This window comes from Opisthocomus hoazin, chromosome 3 (genome assembly GCF_030867145.1).
Source record: "Opisthocomus hoazin isolate bOpiHoa1 chromosome 3, bOpiHoa1.hap1, whole genome shotgun sequence".
Lineage (NCBI taxonomy): Eukaryota > Metazoa > Chordata > Aves > Opisthocomiformes > Opisthocomidae > Opisthocomus > Opisthocomus hoazin.
In genome coordinates, this window is record NC_134416.1 from 61,659,822 (window position 1) to 61,686,282 (window position 26,461).

The 26,461-nt window shown below is 42.4% G+C and overlaps 1 protein-coding gene across 5 annotated transcripts in view; it reads left to right on the forward strand.

Annotated features, from left to right (window-relative positions):
* The first annotated feature begins 297 nt into the window (after positions 1–297).
* Positions 298–26,461, forward strand: part of LDLRAD4 (low density lipoprotein receptor class A domain containing 4) — a 303,243-nt gene continuing 277,079 nt past the window's right edge. For all 5 annotated transcript variants that reach the window (XM_075416511.1, XM_075416513.1, XM_075416514.1 and 2 more), the window contains exon 1: positions 298–478. The gene's annotated coding sequence lies outside the window, so the exon portion shown is untranslated. The remainder of the gene's footprint in view (positions 479–26,461) is intronic.

Genomic DNA, 26,461 nt, shown 5'->3' on the forward strand with positions numbered 1-26,461 from the left:
CCGCGCCGTGCTCTCTTCGCTCCCGCCCCTCGCAGCGGTGAGGCGGCAGGGGCCGGCCCCGGGGCCCAGCTCCCGGCGGGGCGGGTGCGGCCTCCTCGCCCCAAGTTCCACCTCGGCCCCGCCGCCGCCGCGCTCCCGCCCGGCCCCGCGGGCCGCACTGACACCTGGGGTCCGGTGACCGCCCGGCAGGGGTCACTGTGGGCCGCGGGGCCGGCCGGCAGCGCGAGGGGAGGCGAGGGGAGGGGAGGGAGCGCCGCCGCCGCCCCTCCTCCCGCCCTCCCGAGCCAGACTCGCCGCAGACAGGCGGCAGCCAGCGGAGCGGGCAGGGCGGGGGGGCGGAGGAGGAGAGGCTGGGGATGAGTTGGAGGCAGGCACAGCCTCGGCGCAGGGAGAGAGGCTGCTGGAGACAGGCGGGGGGAGGCAGCCAGGCGCCCCGTCCGCTCCGGAGGAGGCCAGCCCGGCGCGGGGGCGAGCGGCGGTGAGTGCCGGCTGCGCGGCGGGGCCGGGGGCGGGTGGGGGCCGCCGCGGCGGAAAGTGCCGGGGAAAGTGCGAGGAGGCCCGAGTGCCGGGTCTGGGGAGCCTGCGAGGGACGAGGCGGCGGCTGCCCGCCCTCCCTGCCGCGGCGGGCGCTGCCTGAGGGGGTGTCGGGCGGGGGCAGCCGTGACAGGTACCGCCGGCAGCTGCGGGCGGCCTGGGCCCCGGGGAGCTCTGGGCCCCGGGGAGCCCCGCCGCCGCCCGCCGCCGGCGGAGAAGCCGGACGGGCGGGGAGAGCCCCGGGGCTCCGCGGGGGTGGCGGGGGCGCGGGGCGTGCGGTGCGTCCCCCCCGGCTGCCCCGAAGTCAAGGGTTCCCGCTCCGCCCGCGGGGCTGGTGCAGCCTGGCTCGGCGGAACGGCCCGGCCCCGCGGCGGCGGCTGCGCCCGGCTCCGAGCGGGCGACTTTGTGAGGGAGGAGAAGCAGCGGCGGGGCTGGCGGGCTCGGCACGGGTGACCTGCGCTCGGTGAGGCGCCGCTTCCTTTGAAGTTCGCTGGCAGAAGTCTGGCGCTGGCCGCCCGCGTCTGGCGGCGGCTCGCCCCCGGTACGTGCTTGGCGGGTCTCTGCGCGGCCGCCGGGTTCCCGTGGCGGGGGTGGGCGGGCAGGTGGGCGCGGGCTGCGGTTTGGTGCCCGGGGAGGAGGCGGGCGCACCGCTGCCCAGGGCTGGGGTCCGCCGGGCGGGAAACGGGCACCACGCAGAAGTAACGGCGGGTTTGTTGGGAGGTCTTAACGCCTGGGGTGGTAAAGGTGTTAGCGGGACTTTTCCCTTTCTTTCTCGGAAGCTTTTCCGAATAGCAAGTGATGGGTGTGCGAGAGAACGGAAACCTGGTGGATGATTTCATGTGGCACTAGAAATAGCGTCTGGTGTTACAGAAGTTCGGTGATCTAAGACGCGGGTGTCTGCTTGTTAGGAAAGAAAACGCTGAGGAGGTTTGTCTGCTCTTACAAATAACTAACTTTTGTGTTAAAATGCTTGTGGACTGGAAAGGTGCGCCATGTAATGTGGAGAGTGAAGTGTCTGCAGCATCGTACGTCTGAGGCTGGCCAAAAAGGGAGAGGGTTTTTGCCGGTAAGAAAGCCCGAGGGGCGATTACTGGTAGGCACAGATGAGGTAAGGACGGAGGTGCTGCATAAGCACCATAGTGTTCCTTTCTGGAAAGCGTCTTTTGGTTTTCATCCTTCAACCCCTGAGTATTGTGGATTAGAGCAAACTTTTATTCTTCCTTCCAATTTTGTTGCTAGGGTAATGTTTTGGGAAATCTGCTCTTTGCAACGATCCGGAGTTGTTTAAATAACATGTAGTGCACTGTTGAGTACAGTTGAGTGACTGTGTGTGTGGTGCATGCGTATGGTTCCAGTAACGAGAATATAAATATTACGGCTTTGTGGCTGTAAATAAAAGGGGAGGATTTGTTGGAAAACCAGTGCATTGGTAAGAACCAGTCTTGGCGACATCCCTTTGTCCGTGTTAGCTGAAATAGTATTGGTACTCTGAACATCTATAGCTGTACTGGTGTCTTAGCACATGACGCATAAAGTGAGCAGCGTGAGGAGAACTTAAACTGGAATGTGTCGACTATATGCATATGTGCAGAAGTAAAAACACGTGTTTTTACATATCTGTGTTTACAGCAGCGTATTTAATTCTGATTCTTAGGTATGTGAAGATCATTCTTGCGTACACATAAGGCACATCAGTATTCTCCAGTAAATTCAGATGCCTGTGCGGGCCTAAATGATGATAAATGTATAATGCAGAATGAATTAACAATGTGAGATGGTATATTTCAGACCATTGGTTTATGTTAATTGAAATATTACAGGCACTAGGCAGCATTTGACCAATGAAGTTTGAATTCAGTCTTCAGCATCTTAGGTTTGTTATAAGAAAACTTGTGAAAGTAGAAGTAAATTGGAATTCAAGATTGAGGCACAGTTGTATTAAGTTTGGTAAGATTAAAATTGTTGAACAGTAGCTTAAATTAAGAATTTAGAGCTAACTTGTCACTTCATTATTTTTAAGTAGATAAAATGCTGTTTTCTCTGCGTGGGACATTTAAGTTGAGACTTCAAAAGATGAGCTCATAGTTTTCTGTGCAATGAAGGTACCATGTCTTCTTCGGGGCCGGGGGGAAGACAAGTTTTCTCTCTGATTTTCTTGACCAAAATTTAGTTTTCTCTTTTACAGCTGTCTTACAGTGCTCTGTCTAGTGGCAGCTGCCCTGCTACCAAGAACAGGTTGCGTTTAAGTGACACTGTCTAAAATAGTTTGGAATACTTTTCAGGATGTGATGTGCCAGAAAGAAGTAAATTATTGCTGAAATATTAGAAAGGTATCTTAAAAGTAATTTAACTCCGTATAATCTCTTAAGAGAAATGAAGTGTTAGGAAGTACATGCCTGCCCACCAACTCTTACATCCGCAGGGATAGTTGTTGCATTTAACTTGTGGGTAGTCTTGGAAAAGTTTTTCTCTGTCTGGAGTTTCTAATAGCTTAAAACAGCTCCTTGTAAGTGAATTGCCAGTTATGGAATACAAATACTTCTAGTAGTTTAGACGTGAATTTTTCTGCAGATCGGTTCTGTGGTAACCGTGAAATTCTTCAATGGCACTAAGCTAGTATCAGCTGCTCGTTAAAGGCAGTGATGCCAGAACAGTGGTGCATCAGTTGCTGGGAATCCAACCCTGTAGTGAAATGATTCATACATATGCATTTTCTTTTCTCAGTTGACAGCTATTTTTAAGAATAGCCGTCTTGCCTAGAAGGTTGATATCTAAGCAAAGGCAGCCTAGATAGCTAAAAATTTCTTTCCCACCAAACATCATCTTATTTTTGCCAGACTTCTAATATGTATGCGGAGATATTTAAATTGACTTGATTTTAATTGATTCTTGCTTAATCTCTGGTGCTAACTGGTCATTGTAAAGGGATCATGACCCTTCAGAGCTGCTGTCAGGAAGTCAGCAATTATTTGAGCAAACCAAGATGAGAAGTTTTAAGTATGTCAGTTTTAAGCACTTTCTAATAATAATGGATAGCCATGTCTAAATGGTAGCAGATTACCTGAATAACCTCTTAAAATGAATGAGGTTCTCTAGGTGTATCAGTCTGCAGGAACGGTCTCGGAACGAAACAGTGACACACTTGTCCAATGTACTTTAACTTTTTCTGTGGGCTGCACTGGCAGAATATTCCAGTGAAGGAAAGCTATTGACTTTTCTTTTTTTTTTTGGTTGGTTTCCTCTCAGCCTTGTATTTGAAACAGAAATTTAAGTTCTTTATTTTAGAGAGGAGATTTGTTTGCTTAATTCTGAGGCTGACAGTTGAGTAATAGTAAATGTAAGGGGACTGGAGTGGAAGGAATGCTTGCAGGTGAGGAAGAGTGATCACAACATTACAGTGCGTTCTGTATTTCATGCTGGCAAAATGTATTCATCATCTATATTTATTTAATATATGCATTTCAGTAGCACATGCCTTGATTTAGCGTATTTAGAATATGCTAAATGTAGATGCATTTTACTAAATGCTTTTTTTTATTGTTTAGTTAAGCAGTGAAAATTTGCAAGTACCCATATCACCATTCATTATCACTTAGCATAATAATGGATAAATTTAATCTTCCTGATTAAGATTATTTTGGTCACAAGAGACAAGGGAATGAAAATGGATCATTTTCTTGATGTTGTGCTGTGTCTGTGTTGTTCATATCTGAACAACCTTAGAAGAATATATGACCTTACAAGAATAGCCACGAGCAGATCGAAAGCTTATGGGTAAGAATTAAGAGACCAAGGCAACAAAGGGAACCTTGTGGTTGGTGTCACCTCCAGGCCACGCGATCAAGGGGAAACTACTGACGAAACCATCTTCCTCCAGCTACAGGAGACTTTGCCCTCGCAGTCTCTCGTCCTACTGGGGGACATCCACCATCCCGACATCGGCTGGAAAAGTAGCACGGCAAGCTGTAGGCAATCCAGGAGATTCCTATAATGCATTGAGGACAACTTTTTAAGCCAGGTTATAGACATCCCTACCTGAGGCGATACAATACTGTACCTGATGCTCACCAGTGCAAGTGAGCTCAACAGTGACATGAAGACTGGAGGCAGCCTGGGCTGCAGTGATCACACGTTGGTGGAGTTCACAGTCCTGAGGGATATGGGAAAGGCGGCGAGTACAGTCAGGACCCTGAATTTTAGGAAAACCAACTTCCAGCTCTTCAAGGAGTTAGTCAGTAGGACCCCTGGGAAATGGTCCTAAGGGACAGGAGGGCAGAAGAGAGCTGTCAGATCTTGAAGGACGCTTTCCATAGAGCGCAGGAGCTCTCAGTCCCCAGGTGTAAGAAGTCAAGCAAGGAAGGGAAGAGACCGGCATGGCTGAATGGAGACCTCTGCTGGTCAAACTAAAGGTCATGAGGGAACTGCACAGGCAGTGAAAGCAGGGACAGAGTATAGGGATGCTGCCTGGTTGTGTAGGGATGGGGTCAGGAGGGCAAGGGCACGGCTGGACCTGAACTAGGCAAGGGATTCAAAGAATAACAAGAAGGGCTTCTACAGGTGTGTCAGCTAGAAAAGGAAGGTCAAAGAAAGCATACCTCCCTGATGAACAAGACCAGCCACCTAGTGCTAACGGATGAGGAGAAGGCTGAGGTACTCAACAACTTTTTTGCCTCAGTGTCCACTGGCAACCTCTCCCCTCGCCCCTCCCAAGTCGATGGACCGTGGGATGGGGACCGGGAGGGTAAATCCCCTCCGACTGTAAGAGAAGAGCAAGTTCGTGATCATCTGAGGAACCTGAACGTACATAAGTCAGTGGGACCTGACGAGATGCATCTCAGAGTCCTGAGGGAATTGGCTGTTGTTGTAGTAGTTGTAGTTGCCAAGGTACTGTCCATGATATTTGAAAGGTCGTGGCAGTCAGTTGAAGTCCCTGGTGACTGGAAGAAGAGAACCATTGTGCGCATTTTCAAAAAGGGTAGAAAGGAGGACCCTTGGAACTACCAACCTGTCATCTCTGTGCCTGGGAAGATCATGGAACAGATCCTCCTAGAAGCTCTGCTAAGGCATGTGGAGGACTGGAGCCCTCAGCACAAGAAGGACATGGAACTGTTGGAGCGGGTCCAAAGGAGGGCTACAAAAATGATCCGAGGGCTGGAGCACCTCTCCTATGAGGACAGGCTGAGAGAGTTGGGCTTGTTCAGCCTGGAGAAGAGAAGGCTGTGGGGAGACCCGATTGCAGCCTTTCAGTACTTAAAGGGAGCCTATAGGAAAGATGGGGACAATCTTTTTAGTAGAGACAGCAGTGACAGGACGAGGGGTAATGGTTTTAAACTAAAACAGGGTAGGTTTAGGCTAGATATAAGGAAGAAATTCTTTACAATGAGGGTGGTGAAACACTGGAACGGGTTGCCCAGAGAGGCAGTGGAGGCCCCATCCCTGGAAACATTCAAGACCGGGTTGGACAGGGCTCTGAGCAACCTGATCTAGTTAGTGGTGTCCCTGCTCGCTGCGGGGGGGTTGGGCTAGATGACCTCTAGGGGTCCCTTCCGACCCAAAACTTTCTGTGATTCTTTGATTTGAGACAGCCAGCATGGCTACACCAAGGGCAAGTCTTGCGTGACCAACCTAGTGGCCTTCTCTGATGGAGTGACTACATCAGTGGACAAGGGAAGAGCTATGGATATCATCTATCTGGACTTCTATAAGGCCTTTAACTCGGTCCCCCACAACATCTTTCTTTCTAAATTGGAGAGATATGGATTTGATGGGTGATCTGTTTGGTGGATGAGGAATTGGTTGAGTCGTTGCATCCAGAGGGTAGCGGTCAACAGCTCAATGTCCAGATGGAGATCGGTGACAAGTGGTGTCCCTCGGAGGTCCGTACTGGGACTGGTGCTGTTTGTTATCTTCATCAGTGACATAGACAGTGGGATTGAGTGCAGCCTCAGCAAGTTTCCAGATGACACCAAGCTGAGTGGTGCAGTTGACACGCTAGAAGGATGGGATGCCATCCAGAGGGAGCTGGACTAGCTGGAGAGGTGGGCCTGTGTGAACTTCATGAAGTTCAACAAGGCCAAGTGCAAGGTCCTGCATTGTGGATCTGGGCAACCCCCGCTATAAACACAGGCTGGGGGATAAAGGGGTTGAGAGGAGCCCTGTGGAGAAGGTCTTGGGGGTACTGGTGGATGGAAAGCTGGACATGAGCCACCAGTGTGTGCTTGCAGCCCAGAAAGCTGACCGTATCGTGGGCTGCGTCAGCAGGGAGGTGATTCTGCCCCTCTACCGTGCTCTGGTGAGACCCCAGCTGGAGTCCTGCATCCAGCTCTGGAGCCCCCAGCACAGGACAGACATGGAGCTGTCGGAGTGGGTCCAGAGGAGGGCTAGAAAAATGATCCGAGGACTGGAGCACCTCTCCTATGAGGAAAGGCTGAGAGAGCTGTGGTGGTTGAGCCTGTAGAAGAGAAGGCTCTGGGGATACCTTATTGCAGCCTTTCAGTACTTAAAGGGGGCCTACAGGAAAGATGAGGAAAATATTTTCAGCAGGGCTTGTTGCGATAGGGCAAGGAGTAATGGCTTTAAACTAAGGGAGGGTAGATTTAGACTGGATATTAAGGAGGAAATTTTTGACAGTGAGGGTGGTGAAACACTGGAACGGGTTGCCCAGAGACATAGCGGACGCCCCATTCCTGGAAGCATTCACGGCCAGGTTGGATGGGGCTCTGAGCAACCTGGCCTGGTTGAAGATATCCCTGCTCACTGCAGGGGGGTTGGGCTACGTGACCTCTAAAGGTCGCTTCCAACCCAAACCATTCTATGATTCTGTGATTCTTTTAAACTGTTTGGATGATCTTGCTCTACATCAAACTTTCCTTTCAGTTAGGAGACAGAAATTAAGAAGAACCTAAATGTAGTTTCTCTTCTTATTGCCAGTGGAGAGCTTTCCTAGATTTGAAGTAAGTTTTCTTTGTGGCAGATGGTTGACTTTTCTAGAATAAAATCTCTCTAGGGTATGCAAAAAAAGTCCTCTGGTTAATATATTGGAATTCCCAGAACCCCCTAAAAGTCAGGCAGGTTGCCAGACACCACTTAATGAGGATGCCGAATGTCTGGCACAAACCTGCGTGAAAACCAGCAAAGAAACCGGGGGTGGAAGTGCGTGCAGTGGGGAGAGGACTGGGAAGGCGACACATCCACACCCATAATTTATTTTTAATGTCTGCATTTTGCAGAGAAACTGCTCAGAAATCCTTACTGCTGGATTTTGAAAACTCTTTGGGCACAAGAGTCTGGATGCTCCAAATACAGCTAGCTGTGTTCTCACAGGAGTATCGTTTTATTATGAAAGTAATTTATGAGTTAGGGGTGTTAGGTTTTGAGCAGAGCACCAAACAAGGATGGGAAATGATAGTGATTTTATGTTTTATTATCTGCTAAAACTGAAAAGCATTTGAAAATGTTTTTAGACAATTTAGGGGACAATGTGAGTCAGTGATTGCCAGCATCCACACAGAAAGGCTGTTAAAGTTACATGGCAGGGATGAATAAACCACTGTAGCTAGAAGATTTATGCTCAGCGTAAACCTGTGGTGTGTGGCTCTGCCTGATGCCATTGCACTTAGGTTTTGCCACGTGCTAAGTAGAATTGCAGGTGTAGTAGACTCTCTGGTCTGATGACTAGGTAACTTTTTTAAAAAAATCCGTCTTATACCAAGCTGAGGCATTTTTCCAGTAGAGTGACAGTACAAACAGAATATATTGTTTTGTGTTGAATCAAATGTTTAGTCCTAAGGGTTGAAACCGATTAAGCAAACTTAGTTCTATTCTAAACTGAACATTATTTCAGACATTTAAAATGTCAACATTTTTAGACACACTGCTCAAATGCTGCAGATTATAATGGCGTGTGTTGATGAAGTGTCTGTAGGAATTTCCCTGTGTTTCCATCTCCTAGTGCTCTTCATTTCTTCCATGCTAAACACCCCGGTACACTTTTTGTTAAAATGAAAACTGATAATAAATCTGATTCTGAAAAAATGCAAGGCACCATATTGAACTTGCTGTTGCCTTTAAAAGACACATTTGGAGACTTGCATTCTTTTTGTATTCGATATTTCACTTTGCTTCTGTGTTCTGAAGTTGTAAAAGTTGTACTGGTCTTTAGGGGAGATGCGCTTTTTTGAATGTTTGTATGATAAATATCTTGAGTTTTGAGTGATTCTGTTGTAATCTTTGACCACTGAATATATTTAAGTCTTGACTTTAGTGGACAGTGCACAGTGTTAGAGTTTCTGTTACAACAAATGATAACGCTTAATAAAGTAAAATCTAGAATCTCGTCCACATTGGGAGAAGGCTGGAAAACAGTGTTTTCTTCTGGATAAATTATGATTTTTACTCAGAGTTCCAAAATAAGAGTTGACTCATCTGCCTGGTAATATCCAGCATATGCCAGTATAAGGCTACTGCGCTTTGTGTTTAATTTTCAGCATCTAGTACTTGCAAGCATCTTCAAACAGTACCCTGTTTGTTGAACACAACTTCCACTCTTCTTGATTCCAGAGATTATTGGAAGGAAACCGTGTGATTCTTTTTTAATTAACTTTTTATGTTGTGTAGCTGAGCTGTGTTATTTTGGTTTGTTGACCCTGTAACCTACTTGTTCTCCGTTTCGTAGAGGGAAAGGAGGGGGCAGTCTGTGACTGAGATATGAAGCAATCTCTTTAACAACCTTCTTCTTCCACTGTGACTTTCAGAAGTTTTTACTGTTTGTTAATTAAGAGTGATCTATTATTTCTTTGGACTTGTAAACACTTTTAAGCATTCCATTAGGTGTTAATGACACATGAAGCAAGAACTGATGTGAATTTGTTAGTCCTATATCTAGTAGGGATGTACTTGCCTTGTAGGGATGTAATTGCCTAAATGTAGCAGTGTTTCTTAAACTATTGGGTGTAAATGGTATTGCTTCATTTTCTTGTTATGTTTAACCATTAGTTACTGAATCAAGTGATGCTGATTTGTAAAGGATATTTTGGCTGTATTGTATAGAATTTCAGCTGGATGTTTGCCATGGCTTGCTTGGGATTTTCATAAGACAAAAGTGAGTTGCCTGGCTTTTGCCCTATGAGTCAGAGTTGAGGAGCGTAGCAGAAGGTGTGGGAGAGAAGATGTGAGGAACGCTTATAAATAAACTAACTTCGTCTCTGTGAAATACCAAATTGGTGTGTGTTCTTCTCTTATAATTTCACCTTGACTGGTGTTGTAGGTTTTGCCTAACTAGTGTTAAGCAAAATTAAGTTGAATGTTTGTAAAAATATATGCAGGTAAGATAAAATATTCCTAAATCAAAGATTGCACCTGGTCATATAAAAGCTAGACATGGGCTGACTAATAGCCTGTGTTGGTCAGTGCAGTTCATGTGTAGATGTTTATTTTTACAGAAAGTTTGTGTTGACTGTAATTCCTCACCAAACTTCTACGGTTAGTGGAAGTGGAGAGGAAGGGGTTCTGTGAGGCTTTCGGACATTGATATTTTCTGTAACCCTTTCACATTCCTCTTGCTGTTTTAATAACTTTCCTAGCAGATTTTTAGAAAGAGCACATTTGAGATTAACTTTCTGCAAGTACCCAATTTTCACTTTAAATGTCTTAAATGATGAGTTATCCTTATTTGGGAAGCCTAACATGATCCATTTATCCAGTCAAAGTGGCCTGCATAATGGTGAATACAGGTACTGTTTGATGCCTGCTTTCACATAGCTTATAATAATAAAATAGACTTTTAAAAAGCTACCATCTGTTGATGAACAGAAATACTGCCAATGTTTGTCAAATGTGTGCTTTATCTGACCTGTTCTACTTAGCACCTTATGGCAAAGCTTTCTCATCAAAGCATTTTACAAATATCTTTATTCTTATAGTGCCTTATTAGATTGATAACAACGGTGGTATCACCTTTTAGTGGAGGGATTAATGTACCGAGGATTAGGGAGATAAACATCTCTAGTTGCAAGAGGAAATCGCCTGCAGTGGGTAGAGAGATGAGGGTTCCAACTCATAGCTGTAGGTAAAAATCACTCTTCTGTTCTAATGATCTTTACAGCCTTTTGATGAAAATGACTGGAATAATGTAAAGTTTCTACAGCAGAAAGCTCTAATAAACTATGCAGGTTGTTCTTCTGTTTTCATAGGTGGTGGCTGGGCAAGTATTTGGAGAAAGAAATATCACAGTGCTGATGTGTGTTAGTGCTTATAATGCGCAGCAATCAGTTAAGAAGCATTTGGTTCATGATTTTGTTTAATTCTGTTTGAAATTACCTAAAACCATAGGAAACCAAGAGGAATTAAATATAGAGAGGAGCAAGAGGGTCTCTATGCATTGTAGAGTGGGAGTTAGATGTGTAAGATACTCTGAAAGTGTCTTTTGGAATGAGGAGTTCTCTCTTCAGTTGAATATGCAACCGGCAACAGACTCTGCCTTTTCCCATTCCCTGTTTTCCCCTGGGTATTGTTAGAGGTTGGAGGTAAAAGCCTTTAATCATGCGTACATGGAGACACCAAAGCAAATCACCTGAAGTGTCAAGTCCAGATATGTATGTTAAAGTATGGTTAAACTTATGTGTGAATGCTGTGTTAAATATAGAACAGCCTTATATATTTAGCTTGAATCCATCAAAGGTCATTTTACATCTGAAGGAGAACATCATTCAGAATGTAAGTTAAATTACAGTGATCTAAAACCATCTATGTACGAATGAGAGCCTCTTGACATAGATGTTTACCATGCTTTAATTTCAGCGTTTTGTATTGTACTTGATTTATCTCAGCTTCCCTCCATGTCGCTTGTTATTGATCAGTTTTGATGATGCTGCTATTAAGAGGCGTCTTAGATGGAGCTAATTGCGGACTTTCAAGTGAATGTTACTGAGTCAGAAAATGGGAGTTCGTTGAACTTGGGATGTTTCATTGCAAATATTTTAGATTTGACAGACTTTCACTGAAATCAAAATAAGACACAACCTGTCTTTGATTCCTGGTGAACTGCGTGTTGGCCAGAGGCCTGTTTTTTTTAGGGTCCTTTTTTTAGTTTTTTTTTAGGGAACTTAACTGCCATGGATCCTACTTTGACCAGGGGCACTGTGCTTCTTAGGAACAAGTGGTTTCCTCGGACAGCTTGGGTGAGAAGTCTGCTGCAGTGTCGAGGACTGAAGAAATCCCTGTGGACCCACCTCAGATTTGGGGACCTGCAGAGTATCTACATACTGAAACTGTCAGTCCTGTAAAGAGTGAAAATAAGGAAAAAAATCAGTTCTACTTGACAGTTGTAGAACTGAAGCCTTCAGTTGGTAGGAAATTAGGAGATTTCTGGGATTTGTCTGCTCTGAGACAAATTAATAATATTGGAAAATATCTTGCAGCCCAGAAACTGTCTGGTTCTGCTCTGAGCTATGTTTTGTTATGCTTTCATGGATGCCGATTAATATCTCTCTTCCCCTTTCTTTTCAATCTGGAGTTCATGTGAAGGAGTACCTCGGGAGAACCAAAGCCTCTGTTGCCTGAAGGCTTGAATTTACCCTTTGTCATGTCAGCCCTGAACACAGAAGTTTGCAAGTTGCACTTCCCTATGTCTTGCATAGGAAGACTTACATAAAGGGAAGAATATCCTGAAGCTTTTATACTCTGAGAAGTTAAAATAAATGATGAAGCATATGTTCTTCAGGGTTCTGAGAAAGAAGGGAGATAGTAGTTGTCTTTTTTCTGGTTTTGTGCAGCTGGACTTGCCTCCCAGAGGGACAGTTGTATTGCAGAGAAGAGGAACCATCCAGTTGAAGTAGTTACAGATGCAGTGTATCTGGCTGGAAATTCTGTTCTACCCACGCCCTTTTGTAATCAACCCTTGTAAAACAGACTTTTCCTGGACATTTCTGTTGAGCTCCGTGGTGTGATGGAGATAGAGAGATTGTATTATTTCTCTAAAGAGGAAAAGAACACCCTTGTCTCTTTATTTATAAACATTCTAGTTTGTAAGATGATTGTTGTATTCTCCTCATAAGAAAAACCTTGTGAACTTTCAGTTGACCAAGAAGATGAAATCCATCCTAAAAGCTGTGAATGAAAACTCAGGAGCAACTTTGATTTCAGTACATTGAAATGCTTGTGTGGTTGAAGATACTGAAAGCACAGGTGTCCCTTTAGAAAAGAGACAAATGAGTTAGGATATATTAGCTGTTGCGCATTTAGCTGATGCTTCCAAGATCTTTGCATACTGGTTAAGTTTATGGCCACTGCAGTAGAGGCAGATGGATTTTAGCAGCTTAAGCATCTCCCTGACTCATGAATGTACAGAATTCCAAACAAATTTGTAGGGTCATGGAGCTGATTTGTTTCTGACATGGAAAAGTTTTGTCACAGAGTTATAATGGTCTCAAAGATCTAACTTTCTTGGTTTACATGGTGTAGCAGATATTAGAGGCAAGAGAAAATATGTGGTAAGTCATCTTCCTGGTATCTTGAGTCTTATGTTTGGATGAAGGAAAAGGGTAAAATTCTTACTGGATGCTAAGGATAGTCTTTTTTCACAGTCTAAAAATGGCAAATGAATGTGTTTTTCCTGTTTCTGACCTTGATGTGTAAATTACGCCATAGTCCCCTCATGTACTTGAGGTGTTCTCAGGTGTCTCTGACACCTACCAAAAACCAGATGCTGTGTGTAACTGGTTCTGTTATCTCCCACATATTTTTTGCTAGTTTTCCTGTTGTTCATGTAGCTAGACTTTTCTCTCTCAATCCTGCTCTTTTTTTTTTTTTGTTATTTTTTTAGTTCTTTAGGATACAGACATTTCAGAGATATCATGCATCTGTAATGTCTAAATGGCTTCCTCCTCTTTCCTTTCCCCTTCCACCCCAATCAAGAAATTCCAGATGGAAGCTTTTTGGTGTCAGTAACAGCTGCACAGCAGACAGTTTTTTGCATCCTCAGTGCTGTAAGAGTTGTAACTCCATATATGGAGTTACAATATATATTTACATTAAGGATCTTCCGGTATTTGTTTCCTGAAGGCTCTACTAATTATCCTCAATATAGCATTTTCCCCTATTTTCTATTCCTGGTTGGAAGTAGCTTTTTTCAACAGAAAGAAGTTAAGACATTCTGTTGTAAACTTGATTTTTAGGAAGTCTGAATATTTCAGACTCCTGTGTTGTGACTCAAAAATTGTGCTCCCTTCTTTCATCTCTGGGGTTTATAATAAGGTGTCAACAATGATCTAGTCCATCTGGGAGCTTGCATCAATGCTTGGGAGAGCCATATGTGTCTGCCTCAAACAAGGCTAGAGAAGAGTGTTCCACTAGCAACCAAGATGTCATCCATCTGCTAGACAATCCTGTAGCTAGTTAGCTTAATGACGTATTTATTTGACTAGATGTTTCTGCACAGCAGACTCTAGGTTTCTCTTCAAATTAATACCAAAACCTCTGTGCTCTGGAGGAAAAAAACATGCCTATTGTGGAGAATGCCAGGAAGTTTGTGGCTTGATGGGTTTGATCTATTTGTCTACGTCAGGATGTTCCACTCCCAGATTCCGACTGAGCACATTAGGAGATGGCTCTAGCCTTCCTGCGTGGGGAGCCCATGCAGTGCAGGTGTCTGCGTGGCAGAGAGATCAGCAGACTAGACGCAAGACCTGGGTGACCTCAGATACATGCAGAAATCCAATCATGCTGCTGCTACTTTAGAGTATTATTTTAGCACACAGAGCTGTGTGAGGATTTCCTCCTGCAGCAGTCAGAGCTAGAATTGTCATAGTGGGCATTTTACCCAACTACATAGAACAAACCAGGTGATCATTGCACTCAGAGGCTTTAATGGAAATGTTTATTCAAGATGAAGGGGTTCACAGTCTTCAATATACATGTTCTAGATATTTGTACTCTCAGATGGCCCTGCAAAATCAGAGCTCCAGAAATCATGCTGGAAAAGTACTGTGGGAAGAGAAGCCCTGTAAACTTCAGATATTGCTTGTTCTTACTGTGGTAAAATAGAGCACATCAGGACTGACTGTCATCGATATTTTTTTTCTCCAGCCGCTCTATCTACTGTTTATTTTTAGTCCAAAGAGGCTAAGTCAGTGTTGCAAATTCCAGGCTGATCTGATTTCTAATCTGTCTGTGAGTCAGATTTGAGTTGAGAAGGGGGCAAAACAACAGGAGAAATGCAAATCTAGATGAAAAGAATGCTTTATGTTAATAGCAATTATATTAATCTGTGTTGAAGCAATCTGGTGAATTTAATGTGGGAAAATGCAGATGTGTATTCCGGCAAACCACGACACAATCAGGTCCATCAGTAAATCTTCATTCGTATCTTGCAAGGGAGTTTACATGCAGCATCACATGGATTTCAGTGGGAATTGAGAGACCATCGCAGCTATTTCTAAATACAGCTGTTTGTATGATTGGAGCCAACACAGTGCTGTCTCCTGAGTTTGGTGAATTTTACCTGACAGTCATTGTGTAAAAGTTAGTGGACATGGATTAAAAATACTTAGTGAACATCGAGAAAAAATTAGTAGTCCGTGCAGGTCCTAAATAAGCCAGAGAAAGAGATCCTAAATAAGGCACAGAAGAAAATTTGTTTCTTGGCTGTACACTAGAGGCCTCTCTTCTTACAGGTGTAAAACTTTTTTTGTGAACATAGTAGCAGCTCTAGGCTGAAAAAGTCAATGAAAGTAACATCAGGACAATTCCATGGAGAAGCGTAGAGTTGTCCAGGCAAAACAGAGATTGAAGAGGTGAACTGCACGCACTCTTGCTTCATCTTCTAATGATACAAAGAGAATCATAGAGTAATTCAGGTCAGAAGGGGCCTTCTTGAGTTCATCTTTTCCAGCCTGCAGTAATAGGCTTTTCCGAAGAAATACTTTTGAATCTAGAGATTTGTTATTTAGATTTTAATTTTCAAAACTTGATGGGTTTTTTCGTATGTTCTGCATTGCTTGTGTTTGGGCAGAAATGCAATAAAAGTCATGTGGAAGAAAATAAAGTATGAAAAAAGACAACTTTAATTCTAAAGATTCTGAGTAAGTGCCAAAAAAGAGCAAAGTTGACACAAACTCTTGTTGCCAGTGGGAAGGAGTTAACAAGTCATGAGTAGCTGGAAGCTGTTGGATCTGTTTAAAGTAATCAAGACTGTTTTATTTCCTTGAGATGTTCTCTTCTAAGTGTTGTCTGCGTAATTAGTAAAGAATCTTGCAGTTTACTTTCTGAGAGGGGAAACAGCTGACAATTCTTCACTGATATGAATGTATATATTTTTATGTGTATTCCTTTTGCCACAGGGCTACTATCCATTGTTAAATAAAACACAAAGAATCTTGTCTGCATCACCTTATAAAAACGCAGAAGTCCTCTCAGAGGTAACTCTCGAATGGGTCAGAGTAACGTTGAGCAAGCTTTTGGTGAGAAAGGGATTTTACATCTTGCTGGAAAGCTTACTGTTTTAAAACAGAATGAAAAAAGCTTTTTTGCACTTTTCCACAAAAATTACATTATATTGGATTGTGTTCTTCTGTAGTCTTGTATGATACCATGCAAAATAAAAGAATAAGTAATTTGGAATGAAAAGTCACAAAGTTATGAAATAATGTAGAATTTCTGCATTATAAAATGCATATTTCAGTTTTTATTTCATGATTAGTGTCATCAAAAGGGTATTTTACAAGAAATATTTCTAGTTTTATGCATTGGATTTTCTGATGGAAAACAGATCCACAGGAGTATTTCTGACAAGAACTGAAACCCTCTTGTTTGGGAGCTTTTGCTTTGTATTATTTAGTTACATTTATTTATTTATTTATTTATTAAGTTCTTTTACTTTCTTTGCATTTCCACTGCAAATCTGGAACTTGATTAGGGAGATTACTAAAACTCTGTTTTTCTGATGCTTCATTCTGTTCTGTTGCTTCGTTCCTGTTCACATTTGTTTTACCGTGTAAGAGTACGTATTACTGTATAGAAGATGGGGTATCTTCCTGATTGGTCTCAGCTATTCAGTATGGTTTGTCTGACTCGATAGCTGGTAACATTAATCTTCTTGTCTTCATTTCTTACATGTATAGATACTGTGCAGGTTCCTCTTTATTTTTGTATTTTTTTGTATCTCCTATGGCAAATTTCCCGGTTTGTTTACCTGGTGCTAATCTGATGTAGTTTAACGGTTCCTACAAATGGAAGAAGACTTACACAGAAACCTAATAATTTTCAGCCCACTTTACGGTTCTTTTGAGTTGAAGCTAATAATAAGACAAATGAGATTTTGCTTCTGAAGAGCATAACACTGGCTATGTCGAGTCTTCTTCCTATTAGCCAAGTGTTTTCCTTCTTCCAGCACTTCATATGTGTTGATGCGTATATGATTTTCCTGTCATTAAATGTTCCCATCCAGTTATGCAGAAGTGCTGTGTTATGGAAGATTACGTGCTTGACTTCTGCTGAAGTAATTTACATAAAATTGGACTGGCTTCTTGTCGCGAATGAGTGGTTAGGTCGCTTAAATGATCACTCAAAGGCTTTGTAAGAAAAGATTTTACTGAAAATTTAGAAAATGTGAGCTTACAAAGTTCATTGGCAAGGTTCACTCTATTACTTATTAAATAAATGGAATACAAAATATAAGGAAGTTTTGAGTGGAAAATGATTTATACAGAGTAAAAGAAAAGTGTAAGGGGTAAGGGATACCCTCCTGTTGAGTCACGAGGTCTGGACTGGACTCCCTTGCTCTCTAAACTCCTTCTCGGAGAGGAGCCTAGGTGTGGCTGGATCCAGAACCGGCCTTAGACCACAACGGTTTATGTCTAAGGGATATGTTTAGCGGCAGTTCGGGGTGTGTTCACAGTTTAGAGAGAGAAAGAGAATCACAGGAATCTAGCAGCTATCAATCACTGGTTAACTTAGCATGTGCAGAGTGGTTAGAAATAATTTACTGTTACAATCACAGTAATAGAATATTATGCTTTGAATCAATTCACACGCACACATGCACACACACAATCATAAAAATTCCCCTCGAGTTCAGTGAAATACTCACTTCAAATCAAATGGTTTCTTAACGGGTGAAGGTTGAGTCTCAAGGAGATCAGCCCAGACAGTTGGCAAGTTACTCAGAGGCATCCCACCCAGAGGCAGTTACTGGGCACAGCCTGCTGCGGACCAGAAGAGCTCAAAGGGCCTTCCTTGGCACTGTGGTTTATAGGGTCTCAAGGTGGTTGACTTTAGGCATCAGTGATTTTCCATGCTCGTCACAATCCACATGATGCAATCCTGATATTTAGACAGCAACTGTACAACTCCACCCCTACCCAGACTGTGCAGTTCTGACATTACCAGGCAGGTGCGACTCCAGGCATCAGGAGTTACAAGTGCGGTCAGGGAGCGCCTGGTCGGCGCAACTCACTGCTCTTGTACAAAGACAAGGGAGGTGCCAGGTTGTCCCGATTCACTGCACACCAGCTAACTATTCCTGCAGTGCAAGTAAGAGTACAATGTTGGCTGGTTCTGGGATTGCCAGGTGTGGGGGGGGGGCTGCACCACCACACTTTTCCAGTTTAATTTACGTAGACTAAGATAGGTTTGTAACACATACTGTCTGAAAAAAGGGGGATGCGGGGTGGTGGTATATCTTCCTGGAGTAATTTCTGGAATGCTGTTGTTTGGGTCTCACAGTGGTGGAGTTTTAAGTCCCTGTTTTTGTCTTCAGATATTCAGATGGGGGGGGGGGATGGAGGTGGGGAAGGGACATACACAAATATTTGACTTTGGAAAGTCCTTACACTTGATGCTGAGTGGTTTTTCTTTGCCACTATGTTGTGTTACATTCTTCATGCTACTTAAATTAGAAGAAAAAGGCTTAGAAAATAAGTGAAAAAAAGAGGGTCTTTGACTTTCACCTTGAAAGTTTCTTCTGTGAGCTTGAATGTGTGATAGGCTTGAATGCTGTAAGAACCAACAGGCTTATTTCCACATTGCTCAACAGGGATTAGACATTGAATACACAATTAAGGATGGACACAATGTCTAACTTTAGTAGTAGAACAACCTATAGTGAGTTACCACGTCAAAGTCTGAGCCGCTAGAAATGGTATATGATATGAAAACACTCAATTCATTTTGAAGTACTTGCTATTTAGGTCAGCTGAATGAATTAGCCACCTTTAAAATTTCTGTTTAGCTATATGATTGCTGACACAGCATAATATTTTTTGTTCAAGGTTTTTCATATGAAAATAAATTACGTGCTACAGGGTACATTTGTGAATGTCACTTTTACAGACAAAACTTTGTGGGCTGCTGGATAAACAAGTCATGTTGTATTTAGGTATGTCTGTTTTCACCAAAACTACATCAGAATGTAAAACCATCAGTTTAAATAGTTTGATTGAAGTGGCATGAGTATCATTGTGCAATTTCCTCTCCACTGTTTTTGTTCCTATGCTATGAACACTATTCCCTTTGCAGTGTCAAGTGATCCTGCAAAGAGCTGACCATGAAATATTTTTTTGCATTGGTTTTTTATTAAGAATAATTGTTGAGCAACTATTCATGATGATGCTTGTCTGAAAATACTGGTTTATCTATTAAAGTTAAAAAAGTTATGGATATTATTCATGTTTTTCATCTTATTTTTGGGTAGCCTGCAAAAGGTAAATAGTAGAAATACAATAACTTATATGATCAGAAGTTACTGATGAAACGGGGTAGAGTAATATGGGTAAAGCAAACCCTAAATATGCTTATAATACATATAAAAATGTCAATTAGCTTTATAAATGTGTTTTCTTTGGTCTAGAATCTTTTAAATGAAGCTGGCATATAGAAAACTTGCAGTGAAAGTTCATGAATGTTTGAAATCGAGTATGAACTGAAGCAAGGACTTAAAAAAACCCACAACAGGAAGTAAATATTGCAGAGGCTTGTAGTAATTTTACAAAAAAATTCAGTTGTTATTTTCTTCTCTTTGCATGAGCAGCTGTGAGATTCGTGCCATCTCAAATGTTGAAGACTCCATTTCCTGGGTTATTTTACACACTGTTGCTCCAGACATTATTTAATTCAAGTGGCTGATGTAGAGGACCAGCTGGCATCCAGAACCCCCAAGATGACTTCTAGACCTTCTTGTTGCTGTTCATTTAATTTTCCTCTCACTACTGTTCAGACTATTACTCCATCCATTTCCACAAACTTGGAGAATCTTAGCTTGGTAAGAGTTTCCTGGGTGCCAGGTCTCAGTTTGACTTCGCGATGGTCAAATAGCCTTCTTGAGTAGGTCACTTGTGGACTCTGTGCGGGATGTAGAGCTTATGTCATCATCCTAGCGCAAGAAGCGTTGCTAAGGTGGCCGAAAAGTGGCAGACTTTGCCACCTGTTTGCCACCAACTTCGCTCTCACTTTCATTAGAAGCTGCAAAGGGGGACAGGCATGAATTGTAAATAGACAATACTGCTTATTTCACTGCAAGACATCAGTTTGGTTCTGTGGTGTGAATTCTGTATTTAAAAAAAAAAAACAACAAACTGCCCAACAGCCTCTTCCTGTCCCAAACTCAAAGTTAACAGTTATCTCATGAAAATGGGGAAAGTAGAAGAGATGGAAATGTGTTTATAAACCAGTACACAGTGGTGTGTTTTTCCTGATCAGTACTTTTTAATGTTTTTTTATTTTAATTTTTTTATAAGAAATTATTTTCCTCCCTCCCTGGTTCTACTCAATTTACTGGATGATTGAGCTTAAATATTTCCTATATGTGATTTTCAGGAAAGCAAATTTACTGGTCCCAATTCTGCAGAATTCCTGTGCTGATGTTGATGGCTGGCTATGCTCGCTGGCAAGAGTACTGTTCACAGGCGAGATTATAGCCATGAAAATATGTTGACTACTCTCAAGACAGATTCTCCTTTTCTCCTAAGTCTGTGTTTGTAACTGAAAATGTGGGATATGTTCAAACCTGAACTTCTGTTCGTGTCTGTGAGGGGGAAAACGTCTTTATGTTTTTAAGTTGTTGCATATAGTGTCTGCAAATGCAGATCCTTTTGATGCGAGGAGAGTTACTGAACACGTCAAGATTTGGTCTCTATAAAGCTTTAGGAATACTCACTTTGATATTTTATGTTTTGGGGTGTGCATAAAAAAAAAATCTGCTTTAACTTATGGTTAGTAGACTGTGCAGCAGGGTCCTAGCAGCTAGGTAGTCTTTTGATTGTGGCTATTTGAAAAAGAAACGTTGGCAGTGTAATTTTAGCGGTGTTCAAAGGTCTGTGGTGATTTTCTTGTATTTTGTCAGATACAGAAAAAGATGGTTAACTTACAGACTTTCTGTAGGAAAGATGCTCCTTTTCTAAAACCAGGATCACAAGGACATTAATACAATGGTACGGCATTGCTTGTTGCTCGTGCTTAGCGATCAGTGTATTTTGGGCATCTAAGAACTTGGTTTATTGTTAGGGATCAAAAACTGTACAGTGTCAAATGCTGAAACGTTGAGGTTTTATGTGATGCTTATGATGTATTCTCAAAGATATTAAAAGAAGCTAAAAAAAAAAGAAAAATATGTTTTTTAAGTCTTAATATGAAATTAAAAACAACAACCCAAGCAACTGTAACCTTTGTTCGTGATGTGTAAGGTTCAAACTGTGGTTGGAAGTAAATATGGAAAGTTAAAGGAAAAGAAAACATACCTGAGTAGATTATCAGTGGCACCACTTAATGCAAACAAAATGATTCTTTTAGACTTTATAGGAGTCACTTTGCCACATGTTGAAAATAACCTGTGAGATAAAAATAAAACATAGTACTTAAAAAGGAGAGGCCGGAAGATTTAGTGTGGAAGATTTAAGTCTGACAAATGAGTGCCTAATGCCTTGACTGAGCTGAGGAGCTGTGCCAGCATTGGGATGTGGGCAACAATACTATCGTATCCCTGAAAATGCAAATTTGACAAAAATGCCTGTTGCTTAAGAGGACTGCTTCCAATTTGCCAGACACTTTCCCCACATATCCTTCAGTATGGCATACTGAGGAGGTTAGTTGTACATCGATGTTCTTCTCTTCTCCACTTGCCTTGCCTTCTCCACTTCTTTGTTTTGCTGCCAGTGAGCTATTCTGGTTTCCTGCAAACTGAGTTAACGGGAGCTAATATTGATAGTTTCAGGTAGCTCATTCCCATCTGCTCCTGCAACAAAATGAGTGTACTGACTAAATACTCTTTAGTGTTTATGAAGCATTCCATCAGAGGGGAAGGATTGCATCTGAGGTTGGGGTTTAGGGTACAGTTGCTTTCTCTGAGTTATAGTAAACGTATATTTAAAGAGGCAAAGAGATAAAAGGCAGAAGGTGGTTGCGTGGGGAGATCTATATGCACAGATATATACGTTATATGTAAAGAAAAAAATGAGTCACTTGCACTTGAATCTTTAAAATGAAGTGACTAATGACAATTGACTCTAAATTCTTTAGAGTATTCTGTGCACAGTTGTTACCCCTGAGTATCCTTCCCTCTGTTGCCTTCAGTTCTCCTGCGTTGAATGAATACCAGTGGGGTGGGAAAAACACTTTGCGTAGACGGTTATGCTGCTGTTTCAGTTTACGGCTGATGTAAACCTGAAGGCGATTGGAAAGAGGGAGCAGCTGACACAGCTGCCTTCCAAGGAGCTGTGTGGTGTTTTGTTTGTGAACATGAGATCAGTTCTGCAGTGAACAGTCTGAGTTGGGACTGTAAAGAGTATACCCACATTATTTTATTATGTTGGTCTACTGTGTTTTTTTAAAAAATACAGAACACTTATTTTGAGAGGAAAATAGAGTATAAGGAAAACAGGTGTAATCCTAAGGTGCTTGGTGTTACAAAAACTAAACTGTGTATTGGCAGGCTTTCCCAGTGGTGACTTGTGGACATACTGGTGATTTTTGGATGTGACTGATGTTGCATTATGTTTATTGCTGTCATGCTTACATCACATAGTCAAAAAAATGTCTAGGTGTCCATTCACTTTCTCTCACGGTATGAGGCTTTACCTAGTTTCTGGTAGCATGTTTCTTTTTCCCCCCTCATTGCTGCGTGGGATATGTTCAGTACCTAACTGCTGTGTTCCTTTGACTTCCATTTCTCTGGTAATACGAATTCTTTGCACTGTGATGTTTTTGGTCTTTCTTTCCTGTATCTTAAAATATCTCTGATATGTAAAATCTGATTACTCTATTGAAACATATACATTCATCAGTTATGTTACACATACCATACTCTACTCTGGAGTGGCCGTTGTAGTAACATACCACACAGAAGCAAAGTAGGCCAGCAGGTCTGGAGTAGGGTGGACTGAAATCCTTCAGTTTCGACCAGGTGGATGTGATCTTTTAGAAATATCCAGTCTCCTTGTGTTTGCCATTGTTGGCAGCCTGACCCTGTCCTGAGGAAATACTCTTATTTCCTGGCTACGGACAAGGCCAATTTGCTGAACTTTTGATATTAACTGTGACATTTTGCTTACAGTTAGAGCATTTTGTAGAAGTGGAAACTGTTGTCTTGACAACTAAACTCTAGCTAATAATAGATAACTAAAGAAACCACAAGTCCAAATATATCCTAATTCTTACAGGATTCAAACTTATTATTGAGTTTGAGAGCTGATCTCAAGACAAATGTGTTTGTCTTTTAGATCTGTAGCATAAAGAGCTCAGACTTCACTGTGGCACAGTAGTTTATAGTTTTTTTGTATCTATTTTAGATGGTGTTTTTTCTGTGATAAAATGTTTTCTGTGCTGGCTTTCCGCGAAGACTACTCTTTATTTGCACTGTAATGGCTCTTCCTTACATTTCAGTGAGTTAAAATGTCAAAGGTGCATTGCAGTTTGATTTGGAATCATCGTGTCAATCCAATGTACTGTGTATGCTTCAGAAGAACCCTTGGCTTGGAGAGCCAAGTAATAGATTCATTGTGATTTTTATCCTCCACTAGAAGATTAATCATTTCCTTTTCTTCCCCATTTACTCTCTTAACCATTTTAAAGTTGAATTTCCAATATGATTTGGTTTGTGGTTGGAAGTTAATAGAGTAGGAGCAATGGCATATAATGTGACAGTTGGAAACACTGGAAAAAAACTGTTTTCCTTCATCCATTTACTTTTGCTATTTAACTTTGTTTTTTTTCAGTGGGCCCATTCCATTTCTTTTTAAGATGAAAGGCACTTACCCAGTCTTCATGAGCTTGCACTTAGCATGTAGTGACAAGTGCTTATATACTACAGTAATATGAACAATATACAGACTTTTATGAAATATAATATTAGACTTCTAGCTGTCTTTTGTTCCCTCCCCCCCCCCCCCCCCAAAGAGCCAGGTAGCTCCCCAGCATTTGTGCTGTGCTGATACTGCTTCCCAGAGCAGGGTGTGAATAGACCTCAAAACATGGAACTTAAGTTCTGATCCTCATTCTGAGGAGTTCTGGCTCAGCGTTGTTACTCTGGCTACAGGGTGCTTTAGAGGAGGTAGCATGAAGAATTTGTATCAGAAATCACATGTAAATGTTGTGTTCTGTTATGGCACAAAAAACCCAGGAAGAGCCGAAGTTACCTCCAGGATGTTTCTAGAGTGGAGAGAAAGAACAGTTAAACAATAGTGAAGACATCCTCTGTAGTGAGGGCCTTTGTGGAGTTTTGTGCGTTTTGGAGTGGGAGCTAGTGTAAATGAGTTTGGACAAGATCACTTGTTGTGGTTCCATCTGCGTTTTTAAAAGAGAGTTTTAACAGTGTGATCTGTTAACTATTTGTGAAAGAACGAATATTGTATTTAAAATCAAATATGCTGGTAACGTTACTACTCTGCTGGAGCTATGAAAGATCAGCTCTGAGAGACGCCCTTTTGTTACAGAATGCCTTGGTTCAGAAATACCTTATTTGTTTACCACATAACACTGGAGATGATTTGGGTGTGATCTGACACTGTACCTGTGTTTGCCTCAGACTAGAAGACCCCCCCTTGCTGTCCATCTCTCTTTTCATTTTGTTGCCTTCTGCAGGAGGCATCTTGAGTAACTGGTTGATTCCTTGGATGCGATCTGATAAACCCTATGTTTGTGGTGAGCTCTGCTGAACGTGGACGGGAAGACTCTTCTGTAAAACTGCCATTGTCCAGAGAAGAAGCCCAAGAGCATACTGGTGTCAGTTTTCTAATCTATAGCAGTATGAATAATCACTGCAGATTATTTTACATAAAATTGAAGAGACGGGAGGTGCTTTGGGCATGTGCTACTCAGACTGTGATGTCCTCTGTTATTTAAATTCATGGTAGAAAGGTAGGAGTTTTCCGTGTATTTTCTTGAAATGTGTATCTTAAGCCTGGCGATGTTATGAAGAGAAGGTTAACTGTCAAGACTATTGACAGACTAAGCTGACGATAAGAGGTGGAGGTTTTGAGTTTGCATTCTTTATTTCTGAAGGATAACCTTAATGTTATGTACTTAAACCTCCCGTCTCATTTGACACCTGGAGCTATTAGACTTACATCAGTTGCTGTTGGTTTTTACTGTCTGAAGTATGGACATTGGTATTTTTGTGAATGCTCAGATGGAGGTGGAGCTCTGTCCTTTGGCTGCCTGCTTCGAACACTGACTGCTCACTTAGAATCTCTCTTGAGAAATTCTTACAGGAGAGAATCGTCTCGAGTTTCGGTTTAACCAGGAAAGAAGGTTTATATACTTGCTGTCCCTTTTCTTTGAACAGCTGTAAAAGTACGCATTCAACAGAAGTTAGAGGAACTGCCTCTATCTTGAATAGAACTTTTGATCTTTCGTTTTTGTAGGTGATTTTTTGGACTATCATGATACATAAGGCCTTAGTAGTGTCTTAATGCAGATAGCAAGGTTGTATCGACAAAGAACTGAAGTCTTCTGGGCTATGCTTAATACTTTGGTTTATATGCTGCTGTGACTGGTATTAATCAGTCTGAGAGAATGCTTTTCAGATAAAAAGTGACAATAATAATAACCTGCACAAAACACTTTCTAGTGATCTTCAGGAGCAAGAAATGCAAAAATAAAACACTATTAAATATAAAGGGAAAAATGTATGCTCAGATTCTAATAGACTGAGCATCTGCAGCTGAGGTTGCCTGTTACTTTCAGTTGGTGAAGACTACTTCAGTTGTTTGTAGCTTTCTCAAATGTGAGCCGTTGGAGCTGAAATTTTCCCTGCTGATTATCTGCTTTGGACTGATTACTTCAGACTGGAAGGCATTTCAGGTGCAACAAATGGATTGAAGTATGTCTGAACATGAATTTAGGAAAGGAAACGGTCTCTGTTGTCTCGGCGGGGAGGTCTCACCCATTCGTGACAGCTCTCCCTGAGGGAAGACCTGGGTGCTGGTGGGTGGCCGTTGCTGGAACGGTGTCAGCACAGCGGTTCGTGGCACTGTGTGGGTTGCTGAAAGCGTCTGGATTTGGACTAGTCCTCCAGATGGGAATAGGAAGGGAGTTCCTGTTGGTGCGGATTGTTTCATCCATCCAGTTCGACTGCAGCCCTGCAAGCGGCTGTGAAGGCACAACTGGAGTGGGGGAGAGCGAGGGAGGGTCGGCACTCTGCGGGCTGTGGATGGAGCAGCCAGCTGGGGTGGAAATCTCTCAAGCACGCTCTGCTGCTGAAGCCAGTCTTCTATCTAGCAGGGGTACCCTGTTGTCTTTTACTCGAAAGCATCTTGTTCAAGAGAATAAACTGTGCTTAAGTGGTGATTTCTTGGTAGGTTGAATCTCGCCGTCAGTACTTTGGGAGCATAGATGTATGTGTTCTGTGATCTCGGTCTGCCACAGATGTATGTGAATACAGAGCACTCATTTGTTTGGGGAAAATGCCTCTCCAGGGGTCCTAAGTCCTGTCTGCATGTAAAAA